Here is a 26,811-nt window from a genome sequence, read left to right as displayed (position 1 = left end):
GCAGTGAAAATCCTGAATTTAAAAACTTGTTGCACCACTCTAACTTTGCCCTGTTTCTCAACCATTGCTAACCATTGTTTACAGGCCAAGCTCTGAATGATACTGAAGCTCACATTTAAGAGGCTTGTAGGATTGTGACAGCCATGAAAATGCCATTGGAAAACCAGAAAACCTTTTTGGTTAGTGCAGAAAGTAATTTTTATATCCCTGCTGTGAGTAATACTATGTCTGCAGGAATGTCAACATCTCCTTTACCAGGTGCAGGTCATGTGACCAGAAAAGGCAGTCTTGGTGAGAAAACTGTCAAGACTACCATTCAGTTCACGCTAGGGTGGCCATGCCAAAGGAAGACATGGTCAAAGGTTACTACCTATATCTACACACATACATATGCACAGTGTATTTGCATTTTTTTTTTTGCAAAACTGTTTTATTTATTTATACCTAAAAGTCTAAATTATATTCCACACACCACTGAAGTGAATGGAAACAATGAGGACTGCAATTTATCCTACATTTTATATGCAGGGAGTGGATGAAAGGTAAATAGCAAAATTTTTAAAATCTGCATGGAAATGATTGGCCAAACCTTAGAGATGTATATAGATACTTCTTCAGACATGGGAGCAAAAGGCTAAACAGAATTGCATTATCCAACAGCAATATACTGTCATACTCATACAAGTTACTGCTGACATAGGGCCAGGTGATGTGTTAAATTTAGTATTAGCAGGAAACTGAAATTGCTCATTATGATTCAAGGCTACATACTACTGGGTGGAGGTTAGAACTCAAACTTGACCAGGGTTAATTATTTTCAACCTTCATAAAAACACCATATTAATCAAGTACCCTCCTATGAAGGCATTCAGAACCTTAGGTGCCAGGTTCATATTAAGCAGGATGTTAGCCCACAGTGTTGCAGTTTTAATCTTACAGTTTTGCAATTCAGGATGAAGTAGAGGTAATTGATTCTGTACCAGGACCTTAAAAACAATGGCAGAATGGGGGAAAAAAAGAAGATGGAGATGAGACTGAGTCAATTAGGGGATTAAGGAAAGCAAAAGAAGAACAGAAAATATTGGCTTCAGCCAAATTGCAGAAATTGTCAATCAAGTCTTTTCAGCATTTGATGAACAAACAAAACTTCAAATGAGAAATTTTAGCAACTGAAGTACATTCTGAATACGCTTTTCACTGAAACTGATCTTCTAGTTGGTGGAGGCCAAAGTAGGTCAAACAAGAAATTTGGTTCTATAGAGTTTGAAACCAAAGGGCAGTGGGAATGAGCATCCTTCCAATTGTCAATGATAGTAACCTTTGGATTTCACATTTGTGAAATTTAGGCTAAACTGGGATGATGGTGATAATTTTTAAACAATGAACATATGGACATACGAATTATGGACAGGAGTTGGCTGCAAAACTATTATGCCTTCTTTATATAAGTTTATAGTTGACTGAATCGTTATCTCAAATTTATATTCCAATCACCCCTTGTTTACTTCTGACTTTAAAATACTCAATGACTCTGCTTCCACAAAGTTTTCAAGAAGAAAGATTCACAGCCCTCAGAGAATAAAATGGCCCATCTCTATTTAAATGGGTGGCCCTTTACTTTTCAACAGTAACTCCCAATTTTATATAGCTCACAATGTGAAACAGTCATTCTACATTCACGATCTCAAATCCTCATCTGTTAAGACCCATCTTGCGCTTCATTAGCACGGAAACAGTTCCTTCAGACCAACTTGTACATGCCAATTAAGGTGTATATCTAAGCTAGTTCCAGTTATTTGCATTTGGTCCAAACCCCTTTTAAAGTACATGGTAAAGAGAAGAGAGTGGTAGAGGCAGATCCTTGGATCCCGTCAAAATCTTTTGCCTTTTATGTTAAACATGTGCCGCCTAGTTTTATATTCCTCTATCCTGGGAAAAAGACTATAACTATCATATCTATGCTGTTCATGATTTTATAAACTCAGCTCCAGGGAATATAGTCCCACTCTGTCCAGCCCCTCCAGTTCTGACAACATACTCGTGAATGTTTTATACACCTTCTCTAACTTAATCAAATCTTTCTGGTGGCAAGGCAACCAGAACTTTCACACAATATGCCAAGTGTGATGCCACTAACATCTTGTAGAACATTATGATGTTCAAACTGTTATATTCAATGCTCTGTCCAATGAAGTTAGTCATGCACATCCCACCTTCATCTCCCTGTCTATCTGAATTGTCACTTCCATCGAACTTTTACCCCCTGGCCTCTCTGCTCCACGGTGCTCTTCAGGGCCCTCTTATTCACTGCCCTGGTTTAACTTCCCAAAATGCTTCACATTTGCACTTGTCTAAGTTAAATTCAATCTGAGAACAATCTACATTCACATCCAAGTAATGAATATATAATGACAAACAACAGTTCACTTTTCTAAATTCCAGTGGATGCCTGTTGAGTTTTTCCTAATTAGTCAAGTCTTCTCTGAACTCTGTCTAATAGATTAATAGTATTTTTTAATAAGGTGATCAATATTAAACCCCATACTCCAAATATAGTTGTCCCAGTGCCCAATATATGCAAAGAGGATGATGGAATCGTTCCCAAATTGTGTCTTAAGAAGGTATTATTTAGAAAACAAATAGTTGCTGAGGAGTTGGCAACAGAGAGCTCAAAAGAAATGACATGAATTTGAAGTAAATGCAATTGAGATTGAAGGGAAACACAAGTGAGAAATTGATTACATTAACATCGCACTGTGGAGATCCGAGAACGTGGAAAGATCTGTGGTGTGATTAAAATCTGTAAATGTATTGTCCTTCTGCCTTTTCCCATTAAAACAGACAACATTGTATTGTATGGCATCACTATTGGCTGTTGATGAGTGAATGTGAATTTAAGGCGACTCCCTCATAATGAAGATATGTAATGAAGTATGGTCAGTTGGTCATTGAGTGGTACCAAGTAAACCACTTTAGAGAAGCCCATATAGCAGTGCAGTCCTAGTCTGTGCACATCTTCACAAATACAGGAACTGAGCCAATACCATCACTCGCAGCAGAAATATGGATGGCTGACTGAAATGGTTTAGAGTCTCTGTGATGCTTAATTTATTTATCTGATCTCAATTGCATTAATTGAAGTAAATTTGCCAACATGTGCAATGATCAGAATTTCATCATTATATACTCAAGAGTGGAAGGAGGCCATTTAGTTCATGCCACATTTTAGAAGAGCAACCCCATCAGTGCCATTCCACTTTTCTCGATACCCCTACATATTCTCTCTCACGTTCCTGTTTTGGTTTTCTTGCAACTTGTCTAATTTGAGTGCTAATGCACAAATCAACCACCATTTTTTTGAGCTGCGAGAAAGCAGCTGGGGTACCTGGGGTAAACCTGCACAGTAACAGGGAGAGCTCAGGACAGACAGTAGCAGAATCAATCTCGGGACCCTGGAAATGTGAGGCAGTAACACTAATTGGTGCACACTTGTTTAAACCATTGTTCAAAAAAAAAGAAAGATAGGTCAATTTTTTTTTACATTGATATGAACTGACTAAAGTATTAATCATGTATCAGCAGGTGTGTATCAAAATAAAAAGTTAAATATTTCTGCTATGAAGAAAGGTGGGAAAAAGGAAAGCTGCCAATCAGAAAATTGCACATGTTGAAATCTATGGGCATTGCAATTATACTGTTCCAGTTTTGTCTTCTGGTCAGAAACAGTGTACTTTCTATATTAATCCTTCTTTAAAATTTCTGCCTTCTCACACAGTTGTCCATGCACTATTCCCACCTCCATGAGGAAACCAAACATGGATACAATTTAAGTTTGCAGAACAAATCTGACGAGGTAACCCTAAACTTCAAAACATCTTTATTCTGTATGTGCTACCTGCATTGTTCCAAAGAGGCCCACTGTAACATTTAAAAAAACCACCACTTCAACTTCTCTCTGACCAGTACTAATGCAAGGTTACCATTTTAACATTGGCTCAGTTTTTCTCTCTAAGAAATACTGCCTATTTTAGTTCCTCTTTTATCAGATTTTCAGCAACTCCATTTCATATATTCAAACTACTGTTTTATGAATAATGTTTTTCAATAATTGCCCACATTAATTAGGTAGAGATGGCCAAGAAGAAATTTGCAGGTCATGCAATATCCATAGAAAATAAAAGGCAAGGGAAGACCTCAGCCCTGAAATGTCACTACCTTTTACTTTCTATGGATGCTACATGAACTGCTGAGTTTGCAATTTTGTGCAAAGACGTTGCTTCCCTCAAAATGGTTCAAATTATTGTGCCATCTGGATAATCTTGTTTCCCAATCACTTAAAAGGCACTTTCAGGTGGCCAAAATCCCCCGATGTAAAGCCGCATATTATGCCATATGTGACTGTCGGGAGGCCACTTGAAAGTGGAAGGGGCGCATGTGAGGTGAATTTTATAACCCTCTTCTTGGAGAGCTAATCACTGGCACACTGAGGTCCCCTGGCACATGAATGCAGCTGCCTGAAAGTGGCTGCTAAGGGGATGACAATCAACTGGTGAGTGCCTAACAGCCCCCCTCCCAGCTGTCCCTGCCCCCCGGTGCGGTATGTCAGGGCAGCCGACGCGGTATGTCAGGGCAGGGGCAGTTGGTGCGAGCTGTTCCCATACTGATCCCACTTCCCCACTTTCTCCCCACAGCCCTGTATCAGTCCCCACACTATAGGGTGGCCAGCGTAGGGACATCCCCATACTGATCTCACTGCCCTGCTCTCTCCTATATCAGTCCCCACACTGTGGGGCGGCCGGTGCAGGCTGTCAGGCTGTGGGGCGAGAGCAGGCCAGTGGGATCAGTTTGGGGACATCCCACACCAATTGTCCCAGCTCTGACAGCCAGCCATCCCAACCTCAACAGCTCGATGGGACAGGAGCTGGAGGGCACTCCGAGGCACCTCCCATGAAGCTGTCCCTTTCAGATGGCCAACGCTGCACTTTCAGCATTGCCACCTGAACGACCATTCCACAGGTCTGAATCCACTTCTGCAGGGACATTCTTGGTGGAGAATGCCCCTGAAGAAGCCTTCAGAGATATTTCTATAGTTCTTTTCCATTTATACCCGTCATTATAACTGAAAAGCACATTTGTTTTCTCAATTTTCAAATTCTGATGGAAGGTTATCAAAAATAAACAGTCTCTCTATCCTGTCCTAATGATCATTTTCAGTTATTATTATTATTATTATTATTATTATTATTATTATTATTGTCCGTCCTTCGTAGTTGAAGATGACCATGGCTTCAAAGTCAAATGGAAAATTGATGGCTGTGGGTCCGGAGGTGACTGGTGAGGCCAATCCGGGCCCTGAAGTCTTGCCCATGTGTGGGACACAAGTGGGTGGGTGCCGTCGTGTGGACGCTACTCAGGCCTTGTACATAGCACACTTTTGTTGCGCCTTGATGATGCGCCTTCAGCTGCACAGGCTCTTGTGGTGAACTTGCTGCGCCATTCTGGATGGTCGAGGGCAAGTGTCTCCCATGTGTTGATGTTGACATCCAGGCCTTTGAAGGACACTTTGGGGCAGTATTTGTAACGTTTCTTCTGCCCCTTGACTGAGAACTTGCCCTGATACAGTTCTCCGTGCAGTACCTGCTTGGGCAATCGGCTGTCTGGCATTCTGACCACATGTCCAGCCCACCTGGCTTGAGATTTCAGCAGGAGGGTGTAGACGCTGCAGAGCCCAGCTCGTTCCAAGATTTCCGTGTCGGAGACTTTGTCCTGCTACCGGATGTGGAGGAGTCTGCGGAGACCGCTCAGGAGAAAGTGGTTGAGCTATTTGGCGTGTCTGCTGTAGACTGTCCAGGTCTCGCTGGCGTAAAGGAGGGTGGTAAGGACTACTGCACAGTAGACCTTCAGCTTGATGGTAAGGCTGAGTCCTCTCCGCTCGCAGATGTTCTCACATTACTGACAAAAAAATCTTAGTGTTGTTGGCTGAAACAACGAGGCTAATCGAATAATCAGTAAACATACTTGTATGGCAGTGCCTGTTCCACATTTTACAAATCGCATAAAACACACTGTGCTTCCATTGGCGTGATTTTCAGCTGCATTCATCATGATGTGACTGCCCTTTTGTGCATATTCATGAGGTCCAATTATCTGAATAGCTTTCAGTAGCTCAGACTAGCCAACCCTATGTCCCTTAAAAATGGATTACTTGAGGCTCAAGGAAATAAATGGAATGTGACAAGAAGTTCAGTGATCTCAAATGCTTGGTAAAGATCAAAGACAATATCATCCCTCAACATGGACTGTTGTCTCTATGACAGTCTATTCTCCTCATATACTCCTCCATGCAACATACCTAGTGTCTCCCACTCACAACAATACTTCACTCAAAATTTTTCCCTAACTTTCATCTGCCCATTGTACTAACAATGACTCACGCATTGGCACAATTCATGCATACCTTCAGCTACTTATGCATGGCAGGAAAACCAGTGTGAAGCACATTAAAATGAGGATGACAAGGTGGCAATCAAACCGATGAACAAAAACAGCTCTAGAGGAACTACCCTACTGCACCACTCCTATAGAGTGCAGGCAATTATTGGAGTTCCAACTTTAGATATCTTGCTTTGTCTTCGAGTTCAGAAAACACTTCTCTCTGTGTATGGTTTGGTCTGCAGGGTGTGTGCCAGTAACAGATCCACATTAGCAATAAATTGCTCACCTGTAGTAGCTTAACTGCCCTTTTAATGGTCACAGACTTTGCTCTATTTGAGAAATTCCCTTTGGTTGCCCCATTAGTTTTCCCTGCATCTCTTCCTACCTGGATTAACCCTCTTTCTCAGGTCAGATGACAGGACCGTCATTGAAAATATAAGTGTTTCTCATCCTACAAGTGCTGTGTGACCTGTTGAGAAACTCTATTTTCTGTTTTATATCCTTGTCAGCTCAGGTTTAGTTATCCTACCTGTAATATCTGGGCTGTTGATCAGGTGGCAAGTTCTTTTTGTTAAAAGGCAACCTCTCCCACCTATCTGCTGTTAAAACTGACTTGGATTTGTTTCCCAATTTTCACAAAAGTTTACAGACTCAAATAGTTGATATTTTTCCATTGATGCTTTTGACCTGCAGAGTTTTTTGAAAATTTTCTGTTTTATTTTATATTTCTATCATCTGCAGTTTTTTTTACATGCTCCTATGATCTACCCAATTATACAATAAGAAAAGTATATAATTATTTGGAACATTAATTGCAGTGCTGGTTACAACTGATGTGCAATATTTAATTCGATAACTACACAGTATGGCAGTATCATTGAAATACAGTTCATTTAACACAACATAATATTGACTGCAAGGAATGATGAAAAAATACATATATCTTTGCCACTCTTTTCTGTTAAAGCTATGATATTTATTTCTGATAGAACCTATACTGGAACATGGAGTGAACACCATCTTTCACTATCGAAAGATTGAAAAAGTCAATTGCATTGAAATTCAATCTTTCCCTATATTCCCTTTAGTTCCTCTCCAGCAGCCAATGCCAAACAACTTAAGTACAGTAAAGCCCCTGGTATCCAGCACCTATTGGGACTGGTAGATGCCAGATAAGTGAATTTTACAGTTGCTTGAGATTGCATGTTGTGTGATTAGTGAACTAATAGTGAGATGTGCCAATTTTAAACCTGTATTATTTACCTATTTATTTTCCATGATTTTATTACTGGTTGCTTGAATTCCAGATTACAGAAGTTTTAATGTATTGATTGAAGCTTCTTAAAATCGGAGGCTGCTTGTGGTAAATGATTGGCTGCTGCAAGCAGGACATGCCTCCTGAGACCGATCCTACCCATAGCCCCTTGCATACTCCCACCTTTCCCTTTGCTTCGATCAGTCAATGAGGTAGATGGTAGTTCCAGTCTTTAGTTAATAAAAGCCTGATAGTTTCACACCTCCAGTCTTTTGTGATTATTGATGGTATAGCACTACTTGTTTCACCTAGTCATTCCCAAATGGGCCCTCTATCTGGTGCTCCTATTGTCTGGACTTTCGATGATGCTGGGGCAGGATCTATTGGTTTGGTTATCCTCTCCATAATTTCCAGTCAAAACATTGAGAGTCCAATCAGCCTTCTGGAGGAAGTTTGATGGTGCCCTCTATCTGACCCTGAAAATTTGAACTCTTAATGCTGTGAAATTTGGTCATAAACCACAAAGTATCACACAGTGCATGTCTGTTCCAGGAAATACTTGTTATGGATGGTTTGCAGTAGTCAAGAGATCTGACAGTCTACATGAAAAAGAAGACTGAATTCTGGACGCCATTCAAAACTTGGCTGACTACAGGTTCTCACTTTCAAGCAAGACTAGGTAAGGATTTTGAGGGTGTATTGTTAAGATGTTGAAGAGACACAATTGACTGATGAAGCTTTAAATGCTGCAGCAGTTGGTTGTGGCTTTGCAGTTTCTCATTACAATGATGTTGGGAACATGCTAATGAGAGCAGGAGAAGGTTTGGAAAAGCAAATGCATGCCAGAGAGAATGGTAGTGTGAAAGGTATCTTGGTATGATTTGATGGCTCAGAAATGACATGTGGGTGATGATCAGTGTTCAATGAGTGTAAAGCTTGGCTGGGAAGCAGAATCGTAAATGTGACTGGAAGAAAAAAAAACTATGCAAGAGCCATAGGCTCGGTCCTTGTCTGTTATGGGCATCGATGATGTCCACTGGGCTCTGCAGGACTCTTCCTGTCAGCACATGCAATGATGGCCGGCACCATATGCAGAGCTGGAGTGTGGTAGCTTGAAAGGAAGTTCTACAGCCAGCATCGGCAGCTGAAAACCAGAAGAAGGATAAGTTAGGGGTTGACAATTTCTGTTGGCCACTTTCAGCATCGTTTAAGTATTAGTTGAAAATCGTTTGGTCCTTGTTAACTTTTATATTAATGTTTTGTTGTTAAGAATTTTCTACATAGAATATTAGAAAAGAAGGTTACAAGCTTTATGTGTTAACAATAAAGGATTTAAATACAACTGAACGTGTACAGAAAAGTTTGAAAACCTGTCACAGACAAATGCCTAACTTGGCCTCCAATTGAATAGGAAGTAAGTCGCTACATTGTAGATAAAAACAAACTCTAACAAGATTGGAAAATACAGAACTGTGGTGATACGACCACCAGCCTACTACAGGGGGAAATCTCTGTACCTGAAGGAAGACCACTTAAGAGGCTGAATCCACCTGCTGGCTGTCAATTAGACAACCTAAATATAAACCTGAGCCGGCACCTCCTGAGCCAATCACATGGGGAGCCACCAAGCCTTGATCTGGTGTTCAGACTTTTACTGGAATAAAGCCTGTTGTACAGTCTTTGGAGTTTTGAGCTTGCATGCTGCTACTTCAGCGCACCACAATTTATTCCAGTAAAATTTTAAAGAGAGACCATGGAAAAGTTTCTGATGATCAGGAGCCTGGAGATCAACCCCAACACCTGGTTCTGGAAGCAAGTGATTGAGGTGGTCATCCTAACACAGGAGGATGTGATCAACATCAACCAGAAACAGCTCATGATGCTCTGTACCAAGCTGGGCCCATGAGCTTTCGAGGCCATTAAGGATTGCATGGACTATGAACCTGTGATGGCCGTCCTGGAGAGCACGTACAAGCCCTGGCAAACATGGTTTACGCCCGGTACCTGCTCAGCATCAGGTCCCAGCAGCCAGGTGAGGCAGCAGATGCCTATCTGGGGGCCTTGTGTGAGCTAGCCTGTCCGTGCCTTGCTGAGACTGGTGTGTCTAAAGGGGAAGCGGAATGACTACTCCGACACGTGTGCGAGGGCTGCACTCGAGGAGCGCCCAACAGAAGCTGGTGGAGGAAAACATTGCCTCACTTACCAGGACAATTGAGGTAGTCCGCTCCCTGGAGGCTGCAGCTCATCCTGCAGAGGTGTTCGATGCCTGACTCCCCCAACCTCCTGCCTGGCAGAAGGGCTCTACATGGAGGAGACGATCACAACTGCCAGCTCAGGTTGCTCCTGTAAGAACTGCGGGTACTGGTGTGGGTCAGACAGGTGATCCCACAAAGGTTGTCCGGCGAGGAACTCGCATTGCTCCGATGGGGGAAGAAAGGCAACTTTGTTAAGGTGTGCCTTTGCAGGCCCATTGGGAGCACTGTGGCCCTCCGACCAGCTAGGAACCCTCGCGTGCAAGGACCGGGCGATGCCATTACTCTCCCCACCACTTCCGCCCTTACCACTGATGTTACTTCTGGCCCGGCCACTGACCCACACTGCTTCAGTGTGCTCACCTTTGGTGCCGCAATCTTCCCTTAGACGACTTCCACCTGCACCGATGACATCACTTCCGCTTGCTTGGATGACATCACCTCCAACTTCACTGCTGGTCAAGTTGCCTGACCACACCAATGCCTCGTGCATCTGCTGGGCACCACCATCTTGGGCTAGCTGGGCCCTGACTGCTACAAAGTGTGCACCACATCAATGGGATGATGTGGTTAACATGGGCGCATACCTGATTGCCCACCCGATGCACCCCACGTCCTGGAAGGAAGCTGCTGGCCACTACTTGCCTCATCCATTGGGGAACAGTGACTTGGACCCCAAGATGGTCCTAGTGTCCACCACCATAAAAAGGGACATTCCGCATGGACTTGGAGACTCAATAATGGACATCGCTGACAATGGCAAGGTAACAAAATTCCTGTTTGATAGCAGTAGTACTGAGAGCTTCATGCACCCGAATGTGGCCCGGACACTAAAGCTCAAAATCTATCCCATGAACTTTTTCATCGCTTTCGCTGCCTAGGAACGCTCCATCATGGCCCTCGGGTGCTGCTCAGTGGAATTGACAGTGGCGGGTGGGGGGGAGGGGAGGAAACGGAACATACTAAGGGTTCAGGCTCCTGGTTCTGCTCTAGCTCTGTGCCCCAGTCCTCTTAGGGCTGGACTTTCAGTGCCACCTCCAAAGCCTTACCCTCTCCTTCGGCGGGCCACTTCTCCCATTCACATTCCACAGCGCACAGCCAAGCAACTGCCCCCAATCCACCTGCGGCCCCTCCCGCCCTTTTCAACTACCTTACGTCAGACTGCAAGCCCATAGCTGGCAAGAGCAGGTGCTATTGCGTGACCGACAGGGCCTTCATTAAGGCAGAAGTGAGGTGGCTTCTGGTGGAAGGTATCATAGAGCCCAGCACCAGTCCCTGGAGAGCCCAAGTCCTAGTGGTAAAAGGGGTAGCAAACAGAGGATAGTCATCGATTATACCCAGACCATAAACCAGTACACCCAAATGGATGCCTATCCTCTACCCGAAATAGCTGACGTGGTCAATGAGATAGTCCAGTATAAATTCTGCTCGACAATTGACCTAAAGTCAGCCTACCACCAGCTCCCTATCCTGGTCCAGGATAAACCAATATACTGCCTTTGAGGCAGATTGGCACCTTTACCAGTTCCACAGGGCCCCATTTGCAGTCACTAACAGGGTCTCTGTTTTCCAGCGGGAGATGGACCGTATGGTAGACCGGCACAATCTAAGAGCAACTTTCCCGTACTCGGACAATGTCACCATCTGCGGCCACAACCAGCAGGATCATGATGACAACCTGGAGCGATTTCTCCGGACGTCCAAGGAGCTGAACCTCACTTACAACAAAGAGAAGTGCGACTTCAGCACTATCCGCCTCGCCATCCTAGGGTACGTCGTGGAACATGGTGTCATTGTTCCTGACCTAGAACTCGAGTCCACTGATGGAACTGCCCCTCCCCTACACATTCAAGGCCCTCCACAGATGCCTTGCGCTTTTCTCCTATTACTCCCAGTGGGTCCCCTGTTTTTCGGATAAGATCCGCTCACTTGCCAAGCCTTTCCTTTACCTCCCCCAACGAGGCACTAGCAGCTTTTTCTCACATCAGGCAGGACATCACTGATGCCACGATGAATGCCGTAGATGAGGACACCCCATTCCAGGTGGAGTGCGATGCCTCTGATGTTGCCCGTGCTGCCATCCTCAACCAAGGGGGCTGACCTGTGGCCTTCTTCTCTGGGACCCTCCACAGTTCCAAGCTCAGGCACTCCAGCATTGTAAAGGAGGTCCAGGCGACTGTGGCAGGCAGGAGATTCACCCTTCTCACCGACCAATGTGCAGTGGCTTTCATGTTCAGCATCACCCATAAAGGCAAGATCAAGAATGCTAAGATTTTGTGCTGGAGAGTTAAGCTATCCACATTCAGCTACAACCTCCAGTACAGACCAGGAAGTTCAATGACTCCCCTGACTCCCTGTCCCAGATCTGTGCCACTGTGCAGTCTGACCAAATGCAAGCGCTGCACGACACTCTTTGTCACCCAGGCATCACGCACCTTTACCATTTCATCAAGTCCTGGAACCTCTCCTTTACCGTCCAATAAGTCAGGACCATGACCGAGTCATGCAGGGTCTGTGCAGAGTGCAAACCGTGCTTCTTCTGCCTGCCACAGGCCCACGTCATCAAGGCCACTCGGCTTAGCATCGACTTCGAGGTCCTCTGCCTTCCACGAACAAAAACATCTACTTCCTCGTGGTCGTAGATGAATACTCCCATTTTCCCTTTGTCATCCCTTGCCCTGACATTTCCACAGTCACCATTATCAGGGCAATGACACAGATCTTCACCAGGTTTGGATACCTGGCATTCATCCACAGTGATCAGGGTCCGGCTTCATGAGTGAGGAGCTATGCCAGTATCTGGTAGCGAGAGGCATGGCGGCTAGTTGCACGACTAGCTACAACCTGAAGGGCAACAGGCAGGTGGAGTGTGAAAACCGGATGATCTGGAAAGCAGTCCTCCTGGCCCTGAGGTCCAAAGGCTCGTCCGTTGACTACTGGCAAAAGGCCTTCACTGAGGAACTCCATCCCATTAGGTCGCTCATGTGCACAGCTACTAATCAGACCCCTCACAAGTGCCTTTTCTCGTTCCCCAGGAAATAAGCGACTGGGGTCTCCCTCCAAGCTTGGCTCCTCTACAAACACGTGCAGGCCCACAAGTCCTACCCACAAGTCCTCCTCCATGCCAAACAGAACTATGCCAACATCAGGTAGTACAGTGGCTGTGAGGACACTGTCTTGACCAGGGATCTGACACTAGCAGGGGCCCCATCCCCCAGCATCACAACTACCCGGCCCAACCTCTCCACCATGAGTACCCTTGGCCTACGCAGGATCCGGGGGCCGACCACCACCATCCGCCCCTCCAGAGAGCCCCACTCCTAGTGGACCACACCCACCTGGCCACCCCCCCCCCCTCCCACGGATAGACATACAGATAGACACCACGCTGCCACACTGGACCCAGCTAACCCTCAGGCAACAACCACACCTCCCCTACCTTTGACCAGGACCCAATCCTGTGACGGTCCCAGAGACTCCGACGGTCGCCGGACTGCCTGAATCTGTAAGTACCACCCAGTACTGTTTTACACATTCCCACCAGCCGCCCCCCACCCCGCCAACTTAATTTCAAGAAGTGGGTGAATGTGGTGATATGACCACCAGCCTACTGCAGGGGGTGATCACTGTACCTGCAGGAAGACCACCTGGCTGGCTGTCAATCAGCTGACCTGAGCCTGCCCCTCCTGAGCCAGTCAAAGCCACCAAGGCATGAACTGGTGTTCAAACTTTTACTGCAATAAAGGCTGTTGTTCAGCCTTTTGAGTTTTGTGCTTGCTTGCTGCTACCTCAGTGCACTGCAAGAACATAAATTAAAATTTAATACACTTTTAACAAAGATGAACAAGGTAAATTTGTGCTAGTTTAATGTGAATTTGTAGCACAGGCTTTATTATTAAATTACTGTTAACTTTGACTTGAAGCTCTGCTGTTTTTTAACAAAAAAAACCAGAATTTGAAATGGCTGGAATGTGAAATATTGGGTGGTGATGTTTTCATCCATTATATTTAGAAATTATGAGATGCAGATTCTTCTTTATCTGATAGATCAGAAAAGTCTGGGTAATTGTTGAATTGCTGAACATAAGCATGGAATGCTATTTTTGCAAAAATTAAGTGTGCTATTTTGACTTTGAATGGTTTTGAAATGTTTCATTAATGTAGCTTGTTCTCATTTCTGGGAGATTAATATCCCAATCCAAAAGATTAAAGTCTCCAAGGTCACACTTGACCATTGCAATGGCAAAAAAGAATGCAACTGCAACTTGTTACCATGGTGATTAATAGAACTGCCATATTTCAGAACAATGGCATTGATTGTCTATCTCTTCAATTTCTAAATTAAATCTGGACTGTTTGGATTAGGCACTTCAATGTCCAGAGAGCAGAGCATTGCACAGGTTGAAAGGATAAGACTTTGCATTGATCTAGAGTGAATCAATGGATGGAGTTTCTCCACCACAATTTCCAAGATGGTTACAATGCATCTCATCAAATTATGAGACAAGTTTGGTCTGGAAAGCAATGCTTAATTGATTTTCTCATAACATTCCTGCCTTTGTATTTCCAGAGTTAACAGCAGAGAGAAAGTATGAATAAAAAATTTAAGTGAGTCAAGGTACCAGAAAGCATTGCAGGTATCGATACCAATTCAGTCTGTTATCTAAAACTCCCGTGACACCTCTGGAGATGATGGAATTATTTCACTTAAATAATGTGCCTAGAATAAAGAATTATACAATATATGCGTCTCTCTTTTTCCTTTAAATCTTCATTCCACCTGGTTGAATTCAATTTCACCCCATTCTAAAGCAGGGATGCCAAAATATTAGGGGCAAGGGCAGTCATCACATTTAAGCAGAAGACCAAAATTATTCCCATCACTCTTGTATTTGGATGCACTAATGCACCATGGCATTTTGGCAGCATCCAAAGGCACATGGAGATCTTTCAAAGAGACAAGCAATATTCAATAATTCTTATGAAGACTTATGAGATCATTGAGGGAGATCTTAGTGGGAAGCTTGAGGCCAGCTTCAGTATTAGTTGAATGGTATCCTCCACTTGGTTTATTACCAGCAGGCCTGAGCTGTCCTAACTTCAGGTATGTGGCAACTTTTCTTTCCATCAGTACTGATTGAATGTAATACCCCCTCAATGGCACTCTTTTTAATTCTTTCACATCATCTTCTGCCCAATCATTTACCTGACACCCTCAGTCTACTGTCAGCACAAGCCTACCCGAATCTCCCAACCAACCAACATCTCTACAACCCTTCCATTATCTCCACAAACTTATCATAATCTTTGAATTATTAATCACTTGCTCAGCACCTATCTCCGCAGTTCCCCATCATCTCCCAAACTATCTAACATCTTGCTATCCTTCATTATCTGCCCAGCCCCATCAGATCCCCAAATTCTTCATCATCTGCCAAACCTCCATCATATGCTCAGCTCTTCATCATCCACCTAGTTTCAACATCTTAATTCTCCATGATGTTCTCAACCCTCATCACCTGTCTGAGAATGATCATGGCTCCAGTTCTTGCCCAAATCCCTATACCATCTGTCTAATCCCCATCATCTGACCAACTCTTCATCAACCTAACTCCCTTATCTGGCCTACACCCATTATCTCAATATCTGCTTGGGCTGTAAAATTATCTACTGAGTTTCCCAATGCTCACCTAACAGCCCAATGTCTCCCTGATGTATCATCATCTGCCAATTTCATTATCCACCTAACAGCCATCATCTCTCCACACCCTCATAAATCTACTCAAGGCCCAACATCATCCACCCAACTCTTTGTCATTTGACCAAACCTATTATCTGCTGTATTTCCCAATAGCTGCTCAATCTCCAACCATTTGCTAAATCTTCCCAATATCTGTCCAATCTTCCCATTATCTCTCTGATCTTTCTAACATCTGTTCAACCTTGCCAATACACTGTTCAACAGCAAATAACCTCCCACACCCTCATAACCTAATCTCTATTATCTGCACAATGCCCCACCATCTGTTAATCCCACAGATATGTGGGTTGGTGGTCTTAATAGCCATGGAAAATTGCCCCTAGTGTGCAGAGGAGTAGTTGAATCTGGAAGGAATTGATGAGGTGTGACAAATGAAATGAGATGAATTTAACTGGCTGCTTGATGTTTGGTGTGGATTTGTTCATGTGCAGGAGGGCTTTTTTTTTAAAGTGTTGTATAATCCTATGATTGTCTCTGATTCTGCAATCCTGCCAATGCTTTAATTTAATGCATAAACAATCTTACTGGGCACTTGAAAGACATGTAAGATAAATATTTCACATCTTAATACAGCTTTGTGCAATATGTACAGTAGTTTAAGTTCAAGTTTATTGTCACATGTAATAAGGCATATGATAAAGTTTGTTTTGTGAGCAGTCCAGCTGGACACACTATACACATATTACTGCAATTAAAACACAATACAGAAATGCAGTTACTGGAAGAAATTAGTTCAAAGCAATATGATTTTACAATTCAGAAGTCTGATAACAGCAGGAAAAAATCTGTACTTGAATGTAGTGCTGTATGATCTCAAATAGATGGGATGAGTCTTTTAATATGCTGGGTGCTTCACTGAGGCAGTGGGTTGGAGGGGAAGGGGATTTGTGAGATAGACTGAGCTGCATTCACAACCCTATGTAGTTTCTTTCAGTCTTGGGTGGACTAGTGGTCTACCACACAATGATGCATCCTGGTAGGATATCTTCAGGGACACATCTGTAAAAGTTTTTCAGGGATGCAGGTGACTTGCAAAATTTGCTCAGGGTTCTGGGGAAGTGGAAGCCCTGGCATGCTTTTTGACCATTACATCAATGTGGGTGAAGATGTTAATTTCTAGGTACTTAGAGCTGCCTACTCTCTCCACAGTTGTTGAAGACTGAGGAGTGAGCTCCATCCCTCTTCTGAAAGTCTAGGACTATCTCTTTGGTCTTGCTAATTTTGAGGGCAAAGTAGCAGTCCTTGTTGATAATGATCCTACTTTTGATAGTGATGTCACCTGCATGTTGATAGATGGAGTTGGAGCAGTGCTTGGTCACAGTCATAGGTGTACAGAGAGTACAGTTGGGGACTGAGTACACAGCCTTGTGGGGCTCTCATGTTGAGGATGATTGTGGAGGAGGTGTAGTCATCAATTCTCACTGATTGTGGCCTATAGGATAGGAAGTCATGCAGAGGGAGTTGTTGATGCCAAGGTAATGGAGTTTAAGGATGAATTTCTTTCATACTATTTGTTAAAGGTGGAGATATAGTGTCCCCTTCCACCCCACACTTGACATCTTTCAGCTGCTCCGATCGGGAAAGAAATCCAGGAGTGTTAGAGCCAGCATCACCAAGCTGAGGATAGCTTCTTCCCATGGCAGTGAGAATGTTGATCAACTGGAGGGATTCCTCACATTAACCATCAGAGACTCTCATATTTACAAATCAATATTTATTTATTTGTATATATGAATACTTGCACTGCATATATTTGTTAGGTTTGATTGTTTGTCTGCGTATTTTTCACCAGGGGCTGGAGAACGCTGTTTTGTCGGGTTGTGCCATTAGATGACAATAAACTTGATGATAGTAAATGAATAGCAATCTGACGTAAGCATCGTAGTTGTCAAGGTGTTCCAGGGCTGAGTGTAGGTCCAGGGAGATGGCATCTATCACGGACCTGTTGTGGCTAGATTGGGCTCAGGCTGGCTGATAGACTGGTGATCATCCTCTCGAAGTACTCGAAATGTAAGACCCATCAGCCAATAGTCATTTGGTCTCATCAATATCTTCTTCGGCTCTGAGATGTTGGTGGCTTTTTTGAAATAGCTGAGTACTTAGTAGCAGGAAAAGGATGAATATGTCAGAATATTTCCACCTGTTGACTTATACAGGCTTGAAGGAGCCATTCAGTAACTCTGAGTAGGCTATGGATTCCCTCACCAGAAGGCCAATGTGACATCTGCATTGGTGATCATGGATGCAGATGGGCCTGAAATTGAAGAGGTGTTTCATTGTTTTGTTGGCCTCCTGCTCAAAGAAACCCGAGACTGCATTGATCTTATCAGGAAGGGATGCACTGTTTCACTTCTGCCCAGTTTCACTTTTTGATGCACTGTTTCACTTCTGCCCAGTTTCACTTTTTGACACCTCGTGTCTTTGAGGTTCATCTGGAACTCAAGTCCAGTTTGGTACTCCTCTTGGGATCCCTGATGGCTTTGTGCAGGTCATACCTGGATTTCCTGTATAGAGCTTGGCCCTCTGACTGGTGCACCTCGATTCTGGGTTTCACTGGTGTATAAACCTCACTGTTCGCCACCTGACAAAATAGTCCCAAATTTCATCAGCAGGCGCATGAATATAATATAATCCCATTCTACTTGCATCCTTCAAAAGATATAACTACACGAGGCACACACATACTCCAGGAAAAAAAAATATGAAATGTGTAGTGAAACCAGTGAGATGCAAATTTTTTATTAAACACCAAAAAATGTGATTATTTTAACCGGTTGCCCAATATTGAATTTCAATATTGAAACTATAATGTCCCCTCAAAGAATTTCACAAAGATCAATTGAATTCAAATGAATGAATCTAAATTAGCAATTATGGCCAGCTCAATACATTTCTTTGTTTCTTGCAGCAAATCTCTGTGGAATACATTATATATATTTTTTTTTAAAATGTACCTTTGTACAGAAAATGTGTTTTATTTTCTTAATCATTGATATCAAGATGCCTGTTATAAATTTAGGAGCCTCCTAAATTAATCAACATTAGGATTCATATTCCAGAATTGATTGTTTTAATGCAGTTCCCACATTGGCATCCTGTCAGCAATTGAAAAATTGCCTGGGTGTAACAGTCCTGAGGAAATCCATGAATCGAGGGTGGACTGTAATGGGCAGGCTCAAAGTTTATTGGGAAAGATTATATAAAATGAAAAAGAAAAAAAAGTTGGAGTGTAATATATGATGAACTATAGTAAGGACTTTAATAATTAGTTAAAAAAAATTAAAGAATGTCTGAATGATAAAATGGGATATCTAATCATATGCATAGTACTGAATTATTCCTGACACAATTCTGGTACTTGCTGAAGTGTTATTGGTGGACAAATAATTATTTTTGCTTTGAGTTCTCACCAAAGTCATCCATTAGGTTTTAAGTGGGTACTTCTCCTTAAATGGCCAGACCCCAACCTCTATGTGCAGAAATGATTACACCAGGAAGGATTGAGAACTGCAGAATAAATAAAACAGAGAACTTTGCTCAGTTTCTGGTACCCAGCTGGAGAAAAACCTTCCTTTGGTTTCACACCAATTTATTTTGGAATGACACTCTTCCTGAATGGAAGAGCCCAGCCTGTTGAGAGATGAGTGGAGTTTAAGACTGAAGGCTAAAAACAAAACAGAAAATTTGAGTACCTGGTCCTTCTGAGAAGGATCAACTGTGACAAATAATGTGTACAAAACTTGCCTTGCATGTTTTTTGTTTTTTGAGTGGCCACTTTTACAGTTACTCCCACCAGTTATACCGGATAGGTGTCAAAATGTAAACATTTCTTTTTATAGCCACCAGTTTCTCATGTCCAAAATGAATTAAATCGTCCAGGCCTTGTTCTTGAAGGTCTGTTACTACCAAAAGTGAGAGGTAGATCCTCTGCTGCTGAAATGTCCAGGAGACCCTGCAGTCTTGTGTAGAATAGAGCCTCCTCCATCCTATACCCCTATCTTGCCCTCTCCACCCGTCATGGACAACTGGCACAAAATTGCTGTCTTGCAACTCTTGAGAATGGGGATTGACCCTCATGTTGCACCATTTTTATAATTTCTCTCTGAGACCATGTGGGTTTCCTTTGGCTGCTCTGGCACTTCCTCTCACATCCTAAAGCTGTGTTATCCAAAGTTACCATCTGTTGAGGTTAATGGCAAAAGCAGTTCTCTGTGAGAAAGGAATGAGGTGCACAGTGAGGAGAGGGGGAATAGCACCAATGTGATTGCTTCCTGGGAAAGTGGTATGAAAATTCCATGTTGTTATAGTTATAGGATTAGAATTGCTTGGGAATAAGGAACAATTGTTTCTCCCTGCTGCTAAATGCAGCCTTTCCAATAAAGACTGTGTGCTTTCATCAATGGGGATTAGGGCATACAGGTACACACAGCCTCCTCCAATTAAATCCAGCTGTATGCACTGTATGGTGCATCCATGGAAAGCAAAAGACAGCCGATGTTTCAGCCTGAGCCCTTTTTCAGGACTCCTTTTGTGTTCTGCACTCAACTCCAGCATCTGAAGGTTTCTTGTTTGCTTCTACTCTTAGGAAGTCTTAGTGTATTCTGCAATGTGCTTTGGGTGATATGGATCCAATGGCTAAATAATGGCAGTGTGCACATTGAACATGAACTTTGCAACAGGGTTGAAGTATAGATGGCAAAGTATATAAATGGGCGGAAGGGTTAGTGTAGTGGTTAGGACAACACTAGTGCTGCCCCAGGGACCTTGGTTCAAATCTGGAGCTCCCACAACCATGTGGGTTTCCTCCGAGTGCTTCGCTTTACTTCCACCCTCCAAAAATGTCCAAGGTTTGTAACTTAATTGGAGTGTTTGGCAGGATATGGGCTAGAAGGGCTTGTTAATGTGCTGTATTTCAGAATTAAATTAAATTAAAATTGAAATTGGCATCAATCATGACTGATTGAGATAGTTCTCGGGTAAGTAAAAGGGTATGAAAAATTGAACAGTGTCTGTAGCTGGTGGTGCAATTGGCAGGATACGCCATTAAAACTGTCTCACAGAGCTTGACTATACATGAGGGTATTAGTGATGCACTGCTTCCAGACTTTCTGAGCTAAATTCTCATCTCTCCTGCGCAGGGTCTGGAGTGACTTCTTGCCTCTGCAGAGATAGGCTGTATGCACACTCCCAATCAAGTCCTCTCGTGTAAGGTTACATATTCCCTTTGTTTGGCATTCCTTGATATTATCCTCGATGGATATTCTTTCAGCACATTTCAACTTATGGCCAATTCATCCTTCAAGCAATGGAGACTAGCTTTAAGCTGTGCAGGTTTGCTTTAATTGGAACCATCATGCTGTGATATTGGCCTGTTGATGATACATCAATCAAATCAACAACACTGAGTGGATGCTGAACAATAGAATGAGCACTCCTTATTAAGTTAGTGTGCTACCTGCCCTGCAGTCAACTAGCAGAAATTATAAATTGTGAACACTTGTATCCATTCTATGGGCCCATCAAAATTTCTACCAATATGGAAGAGATTAAAAAAAGACATTGATATATAGATTTTTCAGAATGATGCCAGTAATGGAAATTACACCCATGAGGAGAATTTAGATATTGCAAATACCTACTTTGTAATAGAGAAGACTAGAGATATTAGTGAAGTTTTTTTTTAATCACTAGGGGCTTTTCATGGTGCAGATTAAATGGATTTGCTTCCCCATGTTATGAATCAGATAGAAATGAATTTCCTGTGGTTGGACCAGACTGAGAAGGAGCCAACAATTTAAATTTATTAGCAAAGGTTGTGGGGAAAGGTTAGGTGAAATCTTTTGAGAACAGTGCTACTGTCATAAGGAATGCTTTGCCACGGGGAATAGTTGGGAAAAGATTTATTGCACCTTTCTAAAATTATAAATATGCCAAGTGAATATGCAATAGAAATTCACCAAGACAATGTTATTTTTAAAACAATATTTTTATTAATAATTACTAATAAATATAACATCTAATTAAATCTCAACTTAACCCAAACCGTGTGGGTGTGTGGGTGTGTGGGTGTGTGGCAAACCATTACAGCTTAGGTACAATTCTGGAAAGTCACTTCAAAGTTCAGTCTTAGAAATCCTGTGTTGAAACCCAGAACCTTTAAACTGATGTTCAGAAGTAATTATGTAGATGAGACACTGAGTGATCAGACTGTTCAAAACTCACAAATCCTGTTGAGTTGCTTCTAGAGGAATATTCTTTCATATGAATAATTGTCAAAACTCCCCTTTTCCTTGCATAGTGGAAATGATACGCATGACTTTCTGCAATGATTCAAAAGACCCAGGCAAATGTCAGAAGAAATGACCATCAGAATGGTTACAATTTAATAAAGCAATTCTCCTGCTTCTTTTACCCAGATAAGGTTTGATCAAAATGACCATTACAGTGGTCACGGTGGTTCATGTGGTGTAACACTATTGGCGGGATATCAAGTGGGCCGATGATATCACAGGGCGGGACTTCCACATCTTGGAAAGTTATGTGTCTGGCGGGCTCAGGAGCAGTAGGCGATGCCTGAGCATGTAGATATTCACAAAAGGTATGTTAGAATAAAGCAAGTTATGAGCGCAAACCCAGTTCGAGGTAATTTTTATTACAAGCGTGTTTGAACCCAACACAATATGGTGTCAGAAGTGGAGCTTTGATCCACAGAGAGGAGGAATGGCTGCAAAAGAGATGAGCTAAGATGGAGAATGGGCCTGAACATGTGGAGGCATCCCATTGGAAGCTGCGGCACCTCCAATGGCGACTTTCATGATAAAACCTCCAGAACCCTTCAACTTCTCAAAGCCACAGGAGTGGGAGAAGTGGATAAGAAAATTTGAGTGCTTCAGACTGGAAGGTAGTTTAAATAATTCCACTGAAGGTAACCAGGTGAATACGCTGGTGTACTGCATGGAGGATTAGGCTGACGACATGCTATGGGGCCTAGACATGCTATGCTGCAGCAGTATGATGCAGTACAGAGAGGGTTTGATTATTATTTCATGCCTAAGAAAAATGTAATTTATGAACTGGCGAAATTTGTGTGCAGCAGCCTACAGAAACAGTAGACATGTTCATTCCAGCCTTGCACACACTGGCAGAGAACTGCGAAAATGGGGATCTGCACAATGAACTTTTGTGGGACAAACTAGTAGTGGGTCTAAGAGATTCATCATTGTGGGAGAGGATGAAACTTGACAAAGCAGTCACAATGGCTAGACAGTCAGAGGCGATAAAGCAACAGCAAATCGACTTGCAAGAAATGTGTGCAAGCAAACTGGCAGTAGATGCAACGCAAATTAAGAGCGAAAGACAGCAGAAGTTTAAAGTCAAAGGGCAGATACCAGGACAGCAAAAAATTAAAACAATGATGCAGAGCAAAGTAGAATACAAGACGTGCCCCAAGTGCAGAAAACTACCGTTCCACCCAGCATTTCAATGCCTAGCCAAGAATGCAGAATGCCACAAGTGCTGCAAATGAGAAAACTATGGAAACATCTGGAGGTCAACCCGCATGGTGAATGAGGTAGCGGAGGACGTGGACAGATTGTTCCTTGGAGAAATAGCATCTGGCTGGGAACCCTGGATGGCTGACATTAATGTAGGAAGCATCAAAGTGACCTTCAAATTTGACATGGGCTGATGTTACAGCCATTTCTGAGCAAGTGTTCAAAAGAATTATACCCAGAGATGGCAAGCTAGAAAAAGCACTCTATGGTCCAGGGGGAGTGAAATTGATGGTTCTAGGAATGATGAAAGAAACGAGAGAGGAGGGGAGCTCCACAGAAAAAGTGATCGTGGTGAGAGAGACTTAGAAGTGGCGCTATTGAGCAGACCAGCTTAGGTGAGACTCAAGCTAGTGGTCATAGTGGATGCCCTAGACCAGGGGATGGTCAGGAAGGCATACCCCAAACTTTGCAATGGACTCAGGCTAGTACAGAAGCCGTTCATCATTAAACTCAAGCCTGATGCAAAACCATTTTCACTGGAAGTCCCATTGCCGCTTGTGGGAAATGTGAAGAGAGAATCGCTGATGCGGAGTAAATTCCCTGACAGGTCATGGCAAAAACATGGCCTGGACTTGTTCACTCTTGGAGAGAGCACATATTTATTATTTCATGGAAATAGCACAACTCATCCTAACATGAACTACCAATGTATCTGTTATTTTAAAATTGATGTTTGCACGGCATGGCATTCCAGAGATGTTAGTAAGCGACAATAGTTCACAGTTCCCTGGACAAAACATGAAAGCCTTCACAGCAGCTTACAGGTTCAAGTATGTGGCCAGTAGCCCTAAGTATCCACAAAGCAATGGCAAGGCAGAGTGAGCGGCCTGGAAAAGCTGGAGCCAGGAGATGAGCTGTGGATCTCCGATGCAAGACAGCAAGGTACAGTAACTTCCGTGCACCAAAGCCCATGGTCATATATGGTTAGCAGACCACAAGGGACACAGAGATGGAATCGCCAACATCTCATGCCCATAACCAGATTCTCAAGGTGAAAAGTGACAAGAGTACTGGCCGGAAATGGACACTTCTGCAAAGGCAGGTCCAGAGACTATGCCGATTGAAACACAGAGTTCACCTGGCATAATAAGAGTGAGGTCAGGCCGAGAATTAAAGAGACTGCAGCAATTGAATCTGTAGAGACTGTAAAATACCCAGAGTCAAGAAGGACTTGTGTATTATAAATGTTTTATGTGTATTTGTCCCTGAATGCCACAGAGCGGGACTTCCGCATCTGGGAGTGTTATGATTCTGGCGGGCTTGGGAGCAGCAGGCGATGCCTGTACGATTGAGTGGTACAAGTTTACATATTTTCTGACCTTTTGAAGCAAATACAAATAAATTTTGCACCAGCAAATGGAAGTTTAGACCACTGGCATATCTTGGTTAATTTTCAACTAAAACCAGTATTTATAGGGTTCCTTTAATGGAAATTTAGAGACAGCACAGACAAAAGGGGACAGTAACCTAGATAGGAGATAAGGGGACTAAATAATGTGCTCGCTTGTATGTGTCTTATTGGAAAGTTCAAAGATTAAAGGTGGAGAATTGATCAGTTTGAGGGAAGGAGTTCTGATGTATGAGGTTGTAGAATTTTTAAATTTTTAAAATTAAAAAAAAATTTCACACTATGAACCATATTGACCAAAATACACATAAACATTTCTCTCTCGAATATACGCAGTGTCATTTTCTCCCCTTTTCCCCCTCCCTTCCCTCCCTTTTCCCCCCTCCCTTCCCTCCCTCCTTCCCACCCACTAATTACTCTCCCATCAACAAATCCATAAAATAATATTTGATGTATGAATGAAGGTGTATCAAAATTCTACAACCTCCACATGTACGATACATTAAACCCATTAAACAATGTCATCACACAATGAAAATAAACAAGAAAATTGTGTCATCTACTTTTACACCCTGGTTCAGTTCATTTCGTCTTCTTCTCATTCTGTCATTTTAGGTGGTGGAGGTCCACGGTAGGACTTCTCTGTTGTGTTCCATGTACGGTTCTCAAAATTGTTCAAATACTGTGATGCTATTTCTTAAATTGTATGTTATTTTTTCCAATGGAATGATACACCTTCATTAATACATCATGATGGGAGAGTAATTAAAGCGGAGGTATTAATATATACAGTATTATCTAAAGCAGTGGTATTCAAACTGCCCCCTCCCCCAACTCACATTCCAACTTAAGCAATTCCTGTACCATAAGTGCTCTGTGATTAGTAAGGGAAAGAAAAAGGTTTGAAATCCATTGTTTCAATCGTATCTAATTGACTCGTTATGTGCATGGTTTCATAACTCCAAAGGAAATGAGCCAATGACAATTTTTCTCAAGCAAAATATTTCAGTGATAATTGTGTCTGGAGCAGTGATTCTCAACCTTCCCTTCCCACTCACATACCACCTTAAGCAATCCCTTACGAAGCACAGATCACTTATGGCATAGAGAATACTTAAGATGGAATGTGAGTTTGGGGAGCAGGTTGAAAACTATTGATCTAAAATAAATATAATAGTCAAGATATTGTGGACATGTAGGAGATCCTTTTTTTTTGGAAAATTTTATTTATTAGTATCTTTTATACATTTCAAATTAACTTGTAATATCATAATATAATAGATACTAAATAATTTTCAATTTTCAACCCCCACCTCCCACCATCCCTAAAAGACAGAAAAAAAGCAAAAGAAAGAACACATTCATTGCAATAATTATAAACCACATTAATAATACCATAAATACATTTTTTGATGAAAGTACCATATTTTCAAGGCGGGGGTGGGGGTGGGGATTGGATTAGAAAGTCTCGATTAGTCTATATTCATAAATCTTCTATTTGGCTCCAAAATTTATCATTATCATCACTCACAAGTAATTTTTTTTAACAGGAGACAATATTTTATTTCATTAAACAATTCTTCTGTATTTACATTACTTTCCAATTTCCACATTTTAGCTCCACACCTTCTCACTATTGCTGTTGCTAGACTCAAAAAATTCTTATTATATTTATCTAATTCCAACTTAATGTCTTCATAATATATATTACTCAACAAAAAAATTCTTGAATCTAATTGACCTTCACTTTTAATATCTTCTCTAACATAACACACAATTCTTTCCAGAAATCTTTTACCTTTTCACACAACCATACTGAATACAAGAAATTGCCAACCTCTTTTTTTACATCTAAACCATTGAGTAGAAACATTTAGGTTACATTTTTTCAACTTATAGGGTGTGTATATTGTTTAGGTTCATGTGGGTCCCACATGTTAAGAACCAGACCAAAGTTGAGGTACAAAACACACGTTTGTTTCAGGGATAGTAACTGGACAACAGGGTCGATATTTTAGGCAGACCTCTATACACACACACACACACACACACACACACACACACACACACACACACACACACACACACACACACACACACACACACACACACACACACTATGCAGGAGTAAATATAAACTTCAGAAAACTAGGGAGAAACCAACAGATACTGGAGAAAATTACATGAACATATACATTCAACAATCA

At 42.4% G+C, this 26,811-nt stretch overlaps 1 long non-coding RNA gene across 5 annotated transcripts in view; it reads left to right on the top strand.

The window, feature by feature from the left end:
• Positions 1-26,811, top strand: part of LOC138760615 (uncharacterized) — a 78,454-nt gene that overhangs the window by 19,961 nt on the left and 31,682 nt on the right. Inside the window, exons 2-6 of one of the 5 annotated variants that reach the window (XR_011355754.1) lie at positions 85-179; positions 3,776-3,853; positions 8,243-8,369; positions 11,516-11,712; positions 14,513-14,579. This is a non-coding gene — a long non-coding RNA (uncharacterized lncRNA). Of the gene's footprint in view, positions 1-84; positions 180-3,775; positions 3,854-8,242; positions 8,370-11,515; positions 11,713-14,512; positions 14,668-26,811 lie in introns of those variants that run through there. The other 4 variants (XR_011355751.1, XR_011355750.1, XR_011355753.1 and 1 more) reach the window with 4 other exon arrangements.

This window comes from Narcine bancroftii, chromosome 4 (genome assembly GCF_036971445.1).
Source record: "Narcine bancroftii isolate sNarBan1 chromosome 4, sNarBan1.hap1, whole genome shotgun sequence".
Taxonomy (NCBI): domain Eukaryota; kingdom Metazoa; phylum Chordata; class Chondrichthyes; order Torpediniformes; family Narcinidae; genus Narcine; species Narcine bancroftii.
The sequence above is the reverse complement of the archived record's forward strand: the minus strand, read 5'-3'. Positions and strand labels throughout refer to the sequence as shown.